General features: G+C 35.7%; 1 long non-coding RNA gene across 1 annotated transcript; it reads right to left on the reverse strand.

Moving 5' to 3' along the window:
• Positions 1-3,698: 3,698 nt before the first annotated feature.
• Positions 3,699-15,155, reverse strand: LOC127168999 (uncharacterized). The gene is made up of 3 exons (XR_007828169.1): positions 15,064-15,155; positions 14,789-14,845; positions 3,699-3,954 (listed from the first exon to the last, which is right to left on the reverse strand). It is a non-coding gene; the product is annotated as an uncharacterized LOC127168999 (long non-coding RNA).
• Positions 15,156-16,113: the final 958 nt, after the last annotated feature.

A 16,113-nucleotide genomic window follows, 5' to 3' on the forward strand; every position in this document is an offset into this window, starting at 1 on the left:
GAAATAAAGTCGCAATTGCATGATATAAACTCGCAATTGCGAGTTATAAAGTCAGAATTCCGAGATATAAAGTCGCAATTTTAAAAAATAAAGTCAGAATCGTGTGACATAAACACAGTTCTGAGAAATGAAGTAAGAATTGTGAGATATAAACTCGCAGTTCTGTGAACATATCAGTCTTTTTTTTCTCATCAGAACTGGACTTCTCACAATTGCGAGTTTGTATATCATAATTCTGAGAAAAATGTCGAAATTGCGAGATCCAAAGTAGCAATTGCGAGAAAAAAAGTCAGACTTGTGAGATGTAAACTCAAAATTGTGAGAAAAAAAATGTCAGAATTGTGTGATAAAAATTCACACAATTACCTTTTTATTTTTTTATTCAGTGGCAAAAACGGGCTTCCATAGTGAACTGTTTCCACCACTGAATAAAAATAAAAAAGGTAACTGTGACTTTTTATCTCACAATTCTGACTTTTTTTCTTGCAATTGCGAGTTTACATCTCGCATTTCTGACTTTTCTACTCAGAGTTGCGAGTTTATATCTCACAATACAATTCTGAACAAAAGTCAGAATTGTGAGATATAAACTCGCAACATTCTTTTATCTTACAATCACTTCATTTCTCGAAATTGAGAGTTTTTGTTACGCAACGCTGAGAAAAAAATCAGAATTGTGAGATAAAGTCACAATAACATTTTAAATTTTTTTATTCACTGCCAGAATTTTAAAAAATAATAATAAAATAATTACAAAAAAAAAGGTAATTGCAACTTTTTATTTGACAATCTGACATTTTTTTCCTTACAAATCTCACAATTGCAAGATATAAACTTAGAATGGCATGATATCGTTAACTTGCAATTGCAAGAAAATAAGTCAATTGTCAGAGAAAAAGTCACAATTACCTTTTTTAATTTTTTTTTTTTACTTTGTGGCAGGAAAAAAAATGAATTGTAAGACAAAAACTCAATTCTGACCTTTACATCTCATTTACATCAGAACTGTTCGATAAACTAACAAAAATACATATTGAATGTAATTTGGAATACAACTGAAAAAAAATGTAAGTGGAATCACAGGTTTTCAGTCACTTGTTTCTACTAATCCACAGGTGTAAGAAGAAACAGTGCGTTTGGTGGAGTGTGTTAATTCAGGTGAGTGGTTCCGTGTCACAAAATCACAACTAACCAGTGAAGTGCATTAAAAGGTTCGGTGCTCAAAGAGAATTTGAGCTGCAACTCATTCAAGGCTTGCACATGGCCAATGCAATAAAGCAACAGAGAAGATGTGTAGTTCCTGTCTCGAGCATCCTGCATAACAGCAGCATTAAATCAGGGCATTTTAACGCACTGGGTTTATTCCATGATCTACTAAAATGAAACATTTTATGTATTTTTGTGCTGTGGTCCAACAAAACCAAGATAGAGGAATCCCACAAACCTGCGACTGGCGCATACATTCATACCAAAGGATGCGAATGGAAATTTGGAGCCGACTTTAAATAATCCTTACCTAAGCTGTCAGCAGGCATATTTCATAGCATTAATATTTACATCGCATCAGAAACGAAGGACTAAAATCTGGAGATGTGTGCTCGGACAAATTTAAAATGCATACATAAATAACAACAGCTGGTAGGAAATCAGGTGGCCTGCACCTGACATGCATGAAGACCTGTCAAGCATAGAGAAACTTGAAGAAAAAATTTTAAATAAGCGATGTGCTTTTTAACATGATCGCCAATAGCATTTTTCTAGCAATGGAAACTTATTTTCATTTTCTAACATTTTGCCAAGGGCGGTTTGTGTTGAAATTTTAATATTCATCTGGTTAAAACCTCAGCGCAATGTCTGTACTGTTGTAGTTTGTTGCCAGAGTAATGTACATATTTGTTCTTGCTAATCATCAGGGTTAAGCACTATTTGCATTAATTATTAATTCACACTGTCCCTGCAAAAGTTTGGGATCAGTACAATTTTTTAATATTTTTATTCAGAATGAAAGTGACAGTAAAGACATATTTAATGTTACAAAATATTTACATTTTAAATCAATTCTGTTCTACTGAACTTGAAGAATCCTGAAAAAGTATCAAGGTTTCCACAAAAATACTGCAATGTTGATAATAGGAAGAAATGTGTTTGAGCACTAAAACAGCATGTTACAATTATGTGACACTGGAGTAATGGCAGCTAAACATTCAGCTTTGCCATCACAGGCAAAATGCAAAAATTGCGTTTTAATATACAGTTAAGGTCAAAAGTTTACATACACCTTGCAGAATCTGAATAAGATATTTCACATAGAAGACGTTTACATATGGTCCACAAAAGAAAATAATAGTTGAATTTATAAAAAATAACCTGGTTCAAAAGTTTACATCCCTTTGTTTCTTAATACTGTGTTGTTACCTGAATAATTCACAGCTGTGGTTTTTTGTCTAGTGATAGTTGTTCATGAGTCCCTTGTTTGTCCTGAACAGTTAAACTGTCTGTTGTTCTTCAGAAAAATCCTTCAGGTCCCACAAATTCTTTGGTTTTTCAGCATTTTTGTGTATTTGAACCCTTTCCAACAATGACTGTATGATTTTGAGATCCATCTTTTCACATTGAGTACAACTGAGAGACTCATACGCAACTATTACAGAAGGTTCAAATGCTCAATGATGCTCCAGAAAAGGGAAAAAAAATAATAATAAAGCTTATATTTTTGCCTAAATATAATATTTTTTTTTTCTTTTAGCACTGCCCTTCAAAAGCTACAGAAGATACTTACATGTTTCCCAGAAGGCAAAATATGTTACATTTACCCTGATCTTCAAATTCAAAAAGTTTTCAACCCCCGGCTCTTAAACCATTGCGTTTCCGTATGGAGCGTCAGTGAGTGTTTAAACCTTCTGTAAAAGTTGCATATGTGTCCTTCAGTTGTCCTCAGTGTGAAACTATGTATTTCAAAATCATACAGTCATTGTTGGAAAGGGTCCAAATACACAAAAATGCTAAAAAAAAACAAAACAAGAATTTGTGTAACCTGAAGGATTTTTCTGAAGAACAGCAGGCAGTTTAACTGTTCAGGACAAACACTCATGAACAACTATCACTAAACAAAATAAACAGCTGTGGATCATTCAGGTAACAACACAGTGTTAAGAATCAAGTGTATGAAAACTGTTGAACAGGGTGATTTTTATAAATTCAACTATTATTTTCTTTTATGTGACTTTTATGTGAAATATTTTATTCAGGTCAGTACTAAATAAAAAATAACATGCGTTTTTTATGATCCCTCTTGTTTTGGTAAAAATTAATATTTTGCAGATTCTGCAAGGTGTATGGAAGCTTTTGACTTTTGACTGTAACTGTATATTTAAATAGAAAACAATTATTTTAAACTGTAACAATGTTTGATCATTTTTACTGCATTTTTCAACCAGTAAATGCAGCTTTGGTGAGCATAAGTGACTTTTTTCAATAACATAAAAAAAATCATACCAATCCCAAAGCTCTGAACGGTAGCATATGTTGACTTTATTTGCATTAATTGAATATATACCCACAACACGCCACCTGTACATCCTCAAATAAAAGAACATCAGGCTTTGTGTAACATCAGTTTAGCACAATACAGCTGAACAACGAGAGCCTGAACTCTCCATCTTGCGATACTGGTTATTGGAGATGATGAGCCTCTCATGTCGATGAAAATAGCAACTGCTGCCGCAACCCAATTATGAGCAGAATCTTCCCCGTTTTGTTTTCTTTTTTTTACCTTGTGAACAGTAGGTCAGATGGGATCGACCGGGCAGCGGCGTTGAAAACAGACAGCTCGGCCCCTATTTGAGGATCAATAGCAGTTGCTAATGTCTGATCTGTTTCTGTCCATATTCAAATACGACGTGCTGGGATTGTAGCGCGCGTCGTCTCCTCAAAGTCATGTACGATTAGGCACGCCTGAAAGACACAATGAGAAAGAAACAGCGAGCGAGACAGAAAAGGAAAATACGTTAATTAACGAGGGCCTATCCACGCTTCTGTGTCTCTGATTCAATATTAAAGGCCTTAACCGCATACATTTAAATGAGATCCGTACATATACCGCAATAAAAAGGTAGAGAGGGTACTTCCAAATATGAACAAAAAAAAATTGAATGAGATGAAATGAAACACTGACTAAGAACACATTTTCTAGCTCAGTACATCATGATATAGCTCCAGGCGCTACCTTTTGTCTAAATCTCCACACTGACTTAAACTGCGCATTGTAACACGACACCTCTGATTTCATGCAATATGGAGGATTACTGAATTGAATTGAACGCTCAGCGTTTTTGTTCACATTTCTAAATTAGGATTTTCTGTCTCCATAATGACAGAGAAGTCTCTCTTTTTGCCGAATCAATGCCAGCTATTTATATGAACGGTAATCCTTCACCCGGCTCTGATCTGCCAGCACTGTGATGGTTTAAAGTAATGACTAAAAAACAAAAAAGACACCGAATGAATAGGAACTGGCTTCATTCCATGTAAAATAAGATTTCACTCGGCATCGGGAGACTTCTACAATGCCCAAGTACAAGGAGTGTGAAATAAATAATCAATGCGGGCCTATATACGTGTGCGCGAACGGGGGGGAAGGGGGTGGCTGGGTGCCCCGCTTTTGTGCAAGTAAAGTGGAAATAGCTTGTAAGGAGATGTTATGGTTATGCTAGCGATTCAAATATCCTCCTTGCTTCTTGACAGAGCGAGTCAGCCTGACAAGTAGGCTATCAGCCAAGAGATCATTAAGCTAAAGGGTTGAAGTGCCATCGCCAATGTGTGGGGGATGCCATGGCAACAAGGGTTCACCCTGCTTGAGAGACAAGATAAAAAACAATGAGAGGCAGGGTGCGGGGCCGTGTAACGATCGGCACTGATCGATGGCTCACTCTTTCTCTCTCGCGCTTTGCCTCTGTTCTTCCCTCTTTACAGATGGAGGGAAAAAAGAAAGGGCAGCATCGTTTAGGCTTTGTGGCTAGCAGAGCTTAGGGGGTCCTTAAACACACAAGAGGGGGGAAAATGGTGAGGACAGGCACACTGCGAAAACGGCTGCCTGTGATGATATCAATCGGTGAGAGAGTGAAAAGTTCCTGAGAGAATCCTTCACACGTTCAGGGTATCAAAAGGCTACCGCATTCAAAAATGAAAACTCGTACACCATTTAACAGCGAGTTCTTCCAAACCTGTATGACTTTTTTTTTTTTCTTTTGTTTCAATGTAAGTCAATAGAGTGAAACCCCATTCGTTTTCTTCAAAGAGGAAATGATTTTGAACAATAATTACAAACCTTTTAAAAAACAGACCTACTGTGAGTTACAAGGTTTTTAATCGATGGCATATGCTTTTGTTGATGCCATCAGTCTGCATTATTTCTATGTATTCATTCATTTATTCAAAAATCCTGATAAAAAACAATGATTCTTCAAAAAATGTCCACCAGATAATTGTAGCCATCAAATCTTGCCAAAAGAAGTCTTTAGTGCCAGCCCATGAACCATTGTAATTATGTAAAGTCAGCTTCCCTAGACTCTCAAACTACTTAAATATTTTTATAATATACATATTTTGCAATAAACGTAAAATACATACACACTTATACATAATATATATAGAGAGAAAGATGACTTTTAATGTGTGTGTGCATATATATATACACACACACACACACACACATTTATACATATATATTACATATAGAGAGAGAGAGAGAGAGAGATTAGGGCTGTCATAATATCAGATTCTTCCTACACGATTATCATGGCCTTAAAGGAGAAGTCCACTTCCAGAACAAAAATTTACATATAATGTACTCACCCCATTGTCATCCAAGATGTTTATGTCTTTTTTTCTTCAGCTGTAAAGAAATTATGTTTTTTGAGGAAAACATTTTAGCATTTTCTCCATATAATGGACTGATATGGTGCCCCGATTTTGAACTTCCAAAATGCAGTTTAAATGCAGCTTCAAATGATCCCAAATGTGGTTGTAAACAATCCCAGCTGAGGAAGAAGGGTCTTATCTAGCAAAACGATTGGTTACTTTCATTTAAAAATATACAATTTTAATACTTTTTAATCTCAAATGCTCATCTTGCCTTTCTCTCTGGCTCAAAACAGTTAGGGTATGTCGAAAAACCCCAATCATATTTTCCCCCTCAACTTCAAAAATCATTTCAAAATCATACTACATCACTGCAGAAGTACAAAGTGAACATGCAAAGAAGATCAAACACTCTTAACAAAAAAGGTAAAATGGCGATATAAGGTGATTTTGAAGTTGAGGGAGAACATGAGATGGGAGTTTTTCAACATACCCTAACAGTTAAAAAAACAGTTCAGGCAGAGTGACGAGCGTTTGACATCAAAAAGTATATAAATTGTATTATTTTTATGAAAATAACTAGACAAGACCCTTCTTCCTCGGCTGGGTTTGTTTACAACCGTATTTGGGATGGTTTGAAGCTGCATTTAAACTGCATTTTGGAAGTTCAAAATCGGGGCACCATATCAGTCCACTATATGGAGAAAAATGCTGAAATGTTTAACTCAAAAAACATAATTTCTTTATGGCTGAAGAAAGAAAGACACAAACATCTTGGATGACAAGGGGTGAGTACATTATCTGTCAATTTTTGTTTTGGCAGTGGACTTTTCCTTTAACAATTCACCATAGCAATATCTCTGGTATCTATAGAATTAAATAAATAAATAAATAATGCTATCAATCAAATGAATCTTTATCTATTTTTTCTTATTTTGACCATAATCACACCATTGCATACAAAAGGAACAATTACGTTACACTAAACAGAAGAGATTAAAATGGTAACTCTTTTTAGTGTAGCACTGTGTCAGTCTTATAATTTATGAGAATATCTCCATATTTTTATTCGAAACTTGTGTTATAGCGTAGATCGATTGTTTAAAGTAACTTCCTTCTGTGAACTGATTCTTATTTTATAGTATGCTACACAGTGATAAAGACTATATCGATTAGCTTTGTAATATAAATATACATTGTCCATAAGAAAATACCTCAGATGGCTTGAAGAACACAGATCATACACTGTTAAAATCGCATGCTGATTTTCATCATGTTCATCATACAAAACATTTCCTTCTGCGTTTTATTCCGCTACAGCGACAGCCGGATGCCTTTGTCCATATATGGGATTTCCTGGAAAGTTATTTGTTTTATTACGCCTATGAGTCTCGCTTGTGGACTTTCTGCAAGAGGGCGCCCTCCGGTGTCGAGTATGAATTAAATCATCTATGTCATATTATCGTATATGTACTATTCATTTTCCCCCATGTCCCCATGAAATCAAAATGTAAGTTTTTTTTGTGCTTTTAGTATGAATATGGTTAGCCTTAAAGTTATCTTAAACTTACAGTCTCTAACTTCTGCCCATATGGATTAATGGTTTTGATGACATCACCCTGCATTTCAGCTTCTCATCAAACTTTCAGTCCAATTAAGACAGTTAGTTAATTCTCATGGGTATTTGTTGTCATATTATGAATTTCTTCAAAAATTGCAAGATTTTTTTGGTCTTCTTTATTTGGTAATATCTCTTGGGTTAAAGCATGGAAGTTACCAAATAAGTTTTGCATCAATAACAAAATTAAAGAAGTGTCTTACAAAACACTTAATTGTGATTTTTGTGGTCAAGAAAAAGAAACTATTTTGCTTTTTTTTTTTTTTTTTTTTGTATTTACTCAAGATTATTTTGGAAGGATGTGGAATTCTATATTAACAGAAAGATGGAATGTATGATAGAAATTTGTATATTTGATCTGCTGTTTTATACAAAAAATGAAAATTTTAATTGTAAAGAACAGCACATTATGCAATTGCTTATTTTGTTAGAGAAATACCATATACATAAGAAAAAGTGGGCTCAATGTAGACCAAATTTTTCCCATTTTACTAATGACTTTACATTATATGTAACAATAACAATCAAAAAAGCAATGAAAACATGTAATTCTCTGAAAGCACTGAATTGTATGTAATTTTCTTTTTTCTCTTTTCTTTTTTTTTTTCTAGCATCTATTGTAATTTGACATGAATATGTAATACCTCTTGTTCTTATGTTATAACTTTTGGCAGTCTGTGGTACGAGTTTTGTTCAGTTCAGTGGCATTGTTTACGTTCAGTGCCGCCAATACGGCCAATTGTTGACACGCTGTGAAAACACTTTACTTCGCGATAAACCGGTATATCGTGAAACCCTACCTCAAATCAAAGTTTTAAATGCTGTGTTTCACCTTCATCTTCCAAATATAGGGCTGGGTATCGTTAAAATATTAACAATTCCGATTCCGATTTCGATTCTGCTTATCGATTCTGATTCTTTTAGATTCCTAGTTTAGATTCCAATGTGAATAAAAGATGATATCAAGAATATTTAGTCTGTTTCTTTTTTTGCTAAACATTTAGTTGCAGCTGAATACCATGAATAAAAATCAACAAGCTACATAAAAACAAGATTCACTTAAGAGCTGTTTGCAAAATAGAGATGCATGATTCTGGATAAATTGAGTTGTTGTTGTTGTTGTTTTTTTAAATGGAAGTTGTGGTTCTCTTACGATTCTGAAGAAAAAAACATTAGACAACTAAACAAAATGACATGTAGGCCGAATTTATAAGTAAATGATTCAGTGATTCACTCAAGATTTACTTGGTTCATTACTGGATGAATCAGTGTTTTTGAATGAATGATCAAAGACAAAAACATTATTAACAGCGCCATTTCACCATCTACTGGCATAACAACGTAATCGATAAATCTTTAACATTATTTGGAATGTCAAATTAACTTTCAAAAGGATGATTTACTCTATTTTGATCTCTACCATACATATCAGAGTTTATATCCGGACTATGAACTTTTATCCCAGTACTTCTGTGATTATTTGAATGTTTGTAATAATGAACTGTGTGGTTGAAAAGACTGTGAAACTGTTTCATTCGTATACATGACAGTGGCTGGGGGATTGTTTAGAGCTCTTTAAAGCTGCTTTTAAACTGCATTTTGGACATTCGAACTCGTGGGCACCACTGAAGTCCACTATATGGAGATAATTCCTGAAATGTTTTCCTCAAAAAACATAATTTCTTTACGACTGAAGAAAGAAAGGAATAAACATCTCGGTTGAGTACATTATCTGTACATTTCTGTTTTGAAAGTGAACTACTGCTGTACATAATGATAGAATTTTAATTTTTGGGTGAACTGTGCCTTTAAGTTTTCCAGGTTAAAGAAGACATCTGCAAGGCTCTCGTATCAGGACAACTGAGCATCTCCCGCCGTTCTACCACGTAAGCACAACGAACGCCATCAGACACAATCAGGCTCTCAGTGGCTGGTAGAAGCTCCTTGAGACAAGTGATAAGCACCTGCTAACCGAACGCCCTCCTAAACGTCTCTCTGGGCGCGCTCGCTTACTAGCAACATGTCCTGATCAATCCAGTGAAAGAAATCTGTCAGGAAATCTTTAGCATTAGGTCTGCCTTCTGAATGGGGATCAGGCCCTTTCAGCGGGGCAGGGTGCGGATGGGTGTTAGGAATCTTCCTTTCCGCATCTCTGAGTGTCAATACGGATTATGAGCATAGCTTTTATCTTTTCAAGCGCACAGACTATTTACTCATTTAAATGGATGAATAAGTGTTTTCCCCCCTTCTTCGATAAATAAAAAAATAAAGCGACTCTGAATGCATTCAAATCCTGCTCCAAATTCAAATTCGGCTCCCTTATGCATCCTTTGAGATCTAATCTGTCTTTTTAATCCACACAATTCACTGAGGGCAATTTTTTAACATACTTCCTTAAGACCTGAACGGATAAACACAGTCTAGCTATTGTCAGCCCAAAGCACCTTTCTTCGCAACTTAAGACCAACAATTCGCTCCACGATTGACTGCTTGCCAGCACATGCAAAGCAGGTGAGTTTAAGAAGCGATTTCAGCGAAACGCCTGAGCCTAAAGAGCAGCGGAAACATAAAGAACTTTATTTACTGGTATATTTCAATGGCTGAAAAAATAGGCCTTTATATCGCCCTGCCATCAGCATAAAAAAGAGCCAATAAAACCTGTGAAGAAGCGCCACAACGACGAACAAATAAAAGCAAATTTTGACATTTCGCATGCAGCACATCTCTTTATAGGTCAGAGGCAACCCTGGCCGACCCTGCATTGTTTCTAAATGCCATTTTGTAAAAGAGGATCTCAGGAATTAATTAATGCATGGGTAGCTGCCACTGTCAAGAGGCACGCATTAAAATCAATGATTAATAAATTCAAAACACACAACAAACTCAGAGGGGAGATGAAACTAGTATTGTGTTCCCCAGGAAGCGGCCCCAGTGCGGGTCCTCCCACCAGCGAGGCGGCCACTCAGATGCCTAATGGAAAGTCGCCGATGCCAGCTGTGTGCCTGTGAATAAAATCACTTTAATTAAAGGCATTACAATGAACAGAGAATACACGCGGCAGAGTCGACAGGAAACGGCCCTCATACTTGACACACACACACGCACAGCCGAAGCGGCATAATACCTAAAAGGAACAGAGGTCCCTGATGATCTAAACACAAATAAATCGAAAAGCCCGCAGCTTCTTTCTGAAGCTATCAAGCACAACAATTACAGTAAAACATACATAATTACATTATGCAGATCTTTCCCAATGTTCTTTATCGTCAGGTAATCTGGGCGTAAGGGTGGGAGCCTTCGCGCTCTTAGGAAATTTAATTGCCGTTCAGACATCGGATCATTTATTTTCAGACTTCCACAAACCACGCAAATCTTTTTACTCTAAACGCTTAAGCATAAAAAGAAATCAGCGTGAGGATGATGAACACCGAACCGCAAATTGTTCATTCTGCAGCAAAAGGCTTTCCAATTGTCTGTATACTTTTGAAATATCACGCTGTCTTGCAAGCAAACAAAACAGCAAAATTACTGTCCACCCCCATAGAACAGACGAAGGGTTCCTCTTAATCTGATATACAACAAAGATGAGCCCTGATTATATTCACCCTCCTCTTCTTGTTTTAAATAGACTGGGAGCAGTGCCCAGAGACAGCTGGGGTGAGCTCAGCCCAGCTGATGCCGGATCAGTGAAGCAGTTTGTCTATTCAACCATAAGGGGGCGGCAAACGCAAACTCACCCGGACATATGCGATTCATTCACAAGCAAATAGCATGCAAATGAAGAAATCTGACACATACATAACCCTCTTCTGTGTTCAATATAGAGGGGCTGCACGTGTTTAAAAACAGGCTCAACAGTTGTTCTCTGACTCATATAAAGCTTCATGGGAATGTGTCATCGTTGGGCCAAAAAAAAAAAAAAAGCTGAGATTGGGAACAAATGTTTCTGTATAAACGCACACAGCAGAAACATGTCAAGATGATACTGACAGGCTTAACAATATGATTTGATGCTTAAAAACGTAATAGGTATTGGTGGTTTACGATTTCATAACAAACACCCCCCACATTGGTTTCCACTGCAGTCTGTGGGTGTTTTTCTTTTTCTGTGCCGAACCGGAGGGGGAGTATGAGAGCAAGGGGGCAGATGAGATCAAATAAGCATAAAAGCAAGACAGACTCTGGGCCCGTCCCAAAACACACACTTGCGGTCTTAGACACTTCAGAATGCGTGTATGTGACAGGAAGTTAGTGCACATATCTGTCCCAGGTCTGAAACATGCAAAAGTACACTTAATGCACTTAAATCCACACTGTCTCTAAAACTGCTGTATTTGAGGCTAAGCGTATCCCATCATCCACTACGTTTGGGAACTTAAATTCAACAAAATAACAAGATTTCGAAGAAAAACTTTGCAGTGTAAGATAACTGAATTGACACTACATAGAATATAATGTATGTGTATTTTGTAAAAAAAAGCACCACAATTAAAATGTGTCATGCATAGGGACTACTGAACAGAAATTTAGAAGTTTATTTATAATATGTGAAGTATTAAATGTACAAAATGTGTAAATAAAGCTCTGTAAATACCTTACTTACATTTTACAATAGTATGTTGTAAGTGTGTCCCATTGGTTAAAGTTCGAAAACTTATGGTCAAAATATGTCATGAATGTAGACACGTGGTCAAGCGCACAGACCACAAGTGTGTGTATTGATTTTCACAGCTCACAACTTTTTGCTTTATGGAGTTTTTGTCTACTGATGTTTAAAGTAGTACTGTACAACAATTAATCATGATTTAATCGCATCAAAAATAAAAGTTTTTGTTTACATAATATATATGCGTGTACGGTGTACATTTATTATGTATACATGTATTTCTTAAATATATCCATGCATGTGTGTGTATTTATATACCCTGCCCTCCAAAAGTTTGGAAATGCCCTAGAAAAGTGGGGTTTTGGACAATATTGGCATGAATCCTTTTTAATTTGTGATAATTCTGCACTGATAAGGGACAACACAAACTATGAAAACATATTTTATTACATAAACAGTTGATACATAGAAATGTACATTTTCGATTCATCAAAATATCCACCATTAGCAGCTATTACAGCTCTGCATAATCTGGGCCTAAATTCATTGTATTCTAAACTTAATTGGCAATCAGTTGTTGAAGCTGTTAAGGTGTGCTGACCCAAAAATCTTTTAAAAACCTGGGCCAAGTTTAAACCAGTAACCAGGCATCACAGCTGGCAAAGAAGCATGTCTGACTTTGACATGTATATATTGCCAAAAATGAAAATGATTATTGCTGGTCTTCAATGATAATGTCAAGTTACTTAAATGTATTTGCACCAAAAAAAGATAAGGATTTATGCTGATATCGTCCAAAACCACACTTTGCCAGGGGTGTTTCCAAACTTTTGGAGGGCAGTGACACCTAATAAATCTACACAGTATAATACAAACATTTATTTTGGATGTGATTAATCACGATTAATCGTTGCACAGCACTAATTTAAAGATGTTTTGTAAGATAAACAATCATTATGTCGTTAATAGGGATAACAGTATTATCAATATCGTGATATCGCAATAGCAAAACTGTCCTGATATTATCATGGTCACATGACGATATAAAACGACTGGCCTTCGGGGCCAAACGCGTAGCTTTTAAAACATACTCAAACTTCTTATTCTAACATAAAAGGTAATTAAAGTTGTGTTTTGGGCCATTATTGGGCCATTACGTTTTGTCAAACTAACTAAAACAAGGTACCTAAAATAGGTAACGTTACTGCAGTCCAAATTCAAAATATTTCTTTCAAGTGTAGAAATTAGGAAAGAAGTATCGTAATTTCCCTACTGTAGTGCAAAGCAAAAATAATATATTTATGAAATATTAATTTTCATTTATTTTGTAGTGCAGTTGTTTTACAACATATGGCAATACTGTCATTGTTGTTACTATTATGACTGAGACAGCATATCACATATTAAAAGAGGGTTGAGCGCCTTTAAAGTTCAGGTACAAGTCAATTCACCTACTTTTTTTCTGACTTATGTTTTGATAGTTCAGAACATGGGTTGGAGCTCTTCATTTTGAATTTTTTTTTTTAATAGTGTATCGAAGACTTCATATCTCAATGTTATCGTATTGTGAGATTTTGATAGTGTTATATCCCTAGTTGTTAAACAACAGTACAATATTTCACACTGTACTTCTATCCCTCACAGCCTCCTTTTCACTTCTGTCAAAAATTAAAGATGGCACTAGCCTGACTAAGGTCTATATGCTAATATATGTCAAACACCAGTCTGAGCAGTCTGTACAGGAGCTTTGCATATGCCAAGACAGAAGTGAGCATGACTTCAAAGCCTGGTTGCTGCCTAACAACATCCTTGCACAGTGCAAGAAAATATTTCACAGGAATATTATACATTCAGACATTTCCTCATGTTTAGAGTTGTGCAGGATGCAGAATTTCAAAAGTGTTTTTACAATGCGTTATCAATTGGTCGTATTGGCGCCACTGAACGTAAACAATGCCACTGAACTGAACCAAACTCGCACATTTTTCTGATTATTTCTGCTGAAAATGATCAATTATTGTCATGTTTTGGGCTGTACTAATCAGTCAGACCAAGAAAAACATTTGGAGTACTATAGACTGCCAAAATTTCACCAAATCAAGGAGAAGAGTGCAAAAAAAAAAAAACATCTGAGGAGCAAAAGGCATTTGTGCTTGGCCAAACTGAACCAGGATTTCCAAGTGCAAGAATCCTGACACATTTGTGTTTGTTTTTATCATTTCCAGTCAGGTAGGTGAAATACTAAGCTAATATCTTAATTAATACTGCCCATACGTATCTTTGCCACCTATTAACTTTAATTTGCTCTCTTTCCTGCTTAGTAAGTCCTTTTCTATATGATTTAGCAGCTTCCGCACATTTTTTAAGTGGTTTAGACAGCATAAATTAGAAGAACAATGTATTTAGTAGTGCATTAACTGTGCAATCAATGCCGTTGTTTACATCCGAGTATCTCCAATATGGCCGGCCATCCGGGTAACTGACCAAACCATGATGTAAGTGCAAACCCTCTATTCAAAACTGAATTCAGTAGAATTCCAGTGACATGAAGAAATTCTCATTGTGCCTCCTATTGTAAACTAAACAAACAATATGTTGTTTAATTATTTCTAGATGCACATATACACTATTTTATGTCATTTCAAGCATTTGTAATCTAATCTAGATCATTTTAATAACACTTGGACTAAATTCATTTTACATACCAGGGTGAAATACTTCTCTTCATTCCAATTCAAATTCTGAAATTCACTTAATCCTTCCTATAATCACAAACATGAATGAACAGGTCAGTGCAGTTTTTCTTCCACGTAAAGTTTGCCTTAATGTTTGTAATATGTTTGTCTATACAGTTAACGTTACATAAAATCTGAGGGGAAAAGTATTTAAATACTTTTGAAGCGGACTGAGCCATGGGTGTGTCATTGTAATAAAACACAATAAATATTATTTGATGACAACAATGGATGGGGAAACTGACCTAATAAATTTAAATAAACCGCTAAAATCTCGTCCAACTGCACATTTGCTTGAGTTTCTGCGCATGACACGCTGATTTGAGCTCAAACCGCGCCCATCTTGACTTTTGATGACGTCGAGGCCACTCAACGAGTCACGTGTGTAAACAGTTGCTGCCACGTGGTTACGCGGGAAAGCTTCCGTGACAGTTGAGTTTGACAGCTCATGGAACGCATTTGTCGTTATAACAATAGCGAAACTTAAATGAATATTTTTCTTTCAAACAATATTGTATTTTTTTTTTTAAAGTTTTTAAAAAGTTATTTTGGAGCGAAGAATGCAAAAATAAATAACAGGATTTTAAAAAGCACTGTATACTGCATGTAGGCCTTTTTGTTGTTTTAGCTTGTTACACAATATACATATATATATATATATATATATATATTATATACCACTACTAGAAGTTTGAGGGGAAAAAATGGAAAATAAAAATTAGTAAAAACTTACTACTTACTATTTTGGGTTGATAAGGATTATTAGATTGTATGGCAAACTATAAAATAAAGAGACTCACTAAATCATGATTTTTCCCCCTTTTATTATAAAAATATTGTATTATAAAAAAACACAATCACTTCTACCCCATTAGTTGAACTGTTCTCAGTGAAAATGAGATGATGAAGATTGAATTTTCTCATTTGAACTGGAGAAAAGTTGTGTGTGTGAATATAGCTTTTTAGCCCCCGCTACCTCTATGAACCGTAGGGGGCTTTTGATGAAGATGGCTCGCTAACAACCCGAGAAAAGCACGTTTATTTTGCCTAAAACTGAGTCATCTAAATGAATTATCTAAAACAATTTACTCCCCACCCCGTGTCGTACAGGAGACAGAACAACACAACACAAACTCATTAATGCATGTAGGCTGATTATACATTTCAACCCTGACAGCACCTGAACTACTCAATTAACAATTACAAACAAGCAATTCACTCAAGGACTGGAAAGCTGACCCTATTGTTAATCTGAAAAGAAACTCGTTCTTGTGTCTGCTGCACTACTGCATGAA

The sequence above is a fragment of the Labeo rohita genome, chromosome 7, assembly GCF_022985175.1.
Source record: "Labeo rohita strain BAU-BD-2019 chromosome 7, IGBB_LRoh.1.0, whole genome shotgun sequence".
Taxonomy (NCBI): domain Eukaryota; kingdom Metazoa; phylum Chordata; class Actinopteri; order Cypriniformes; family Cyprinidae; genus Labeo; species Labeo rohita.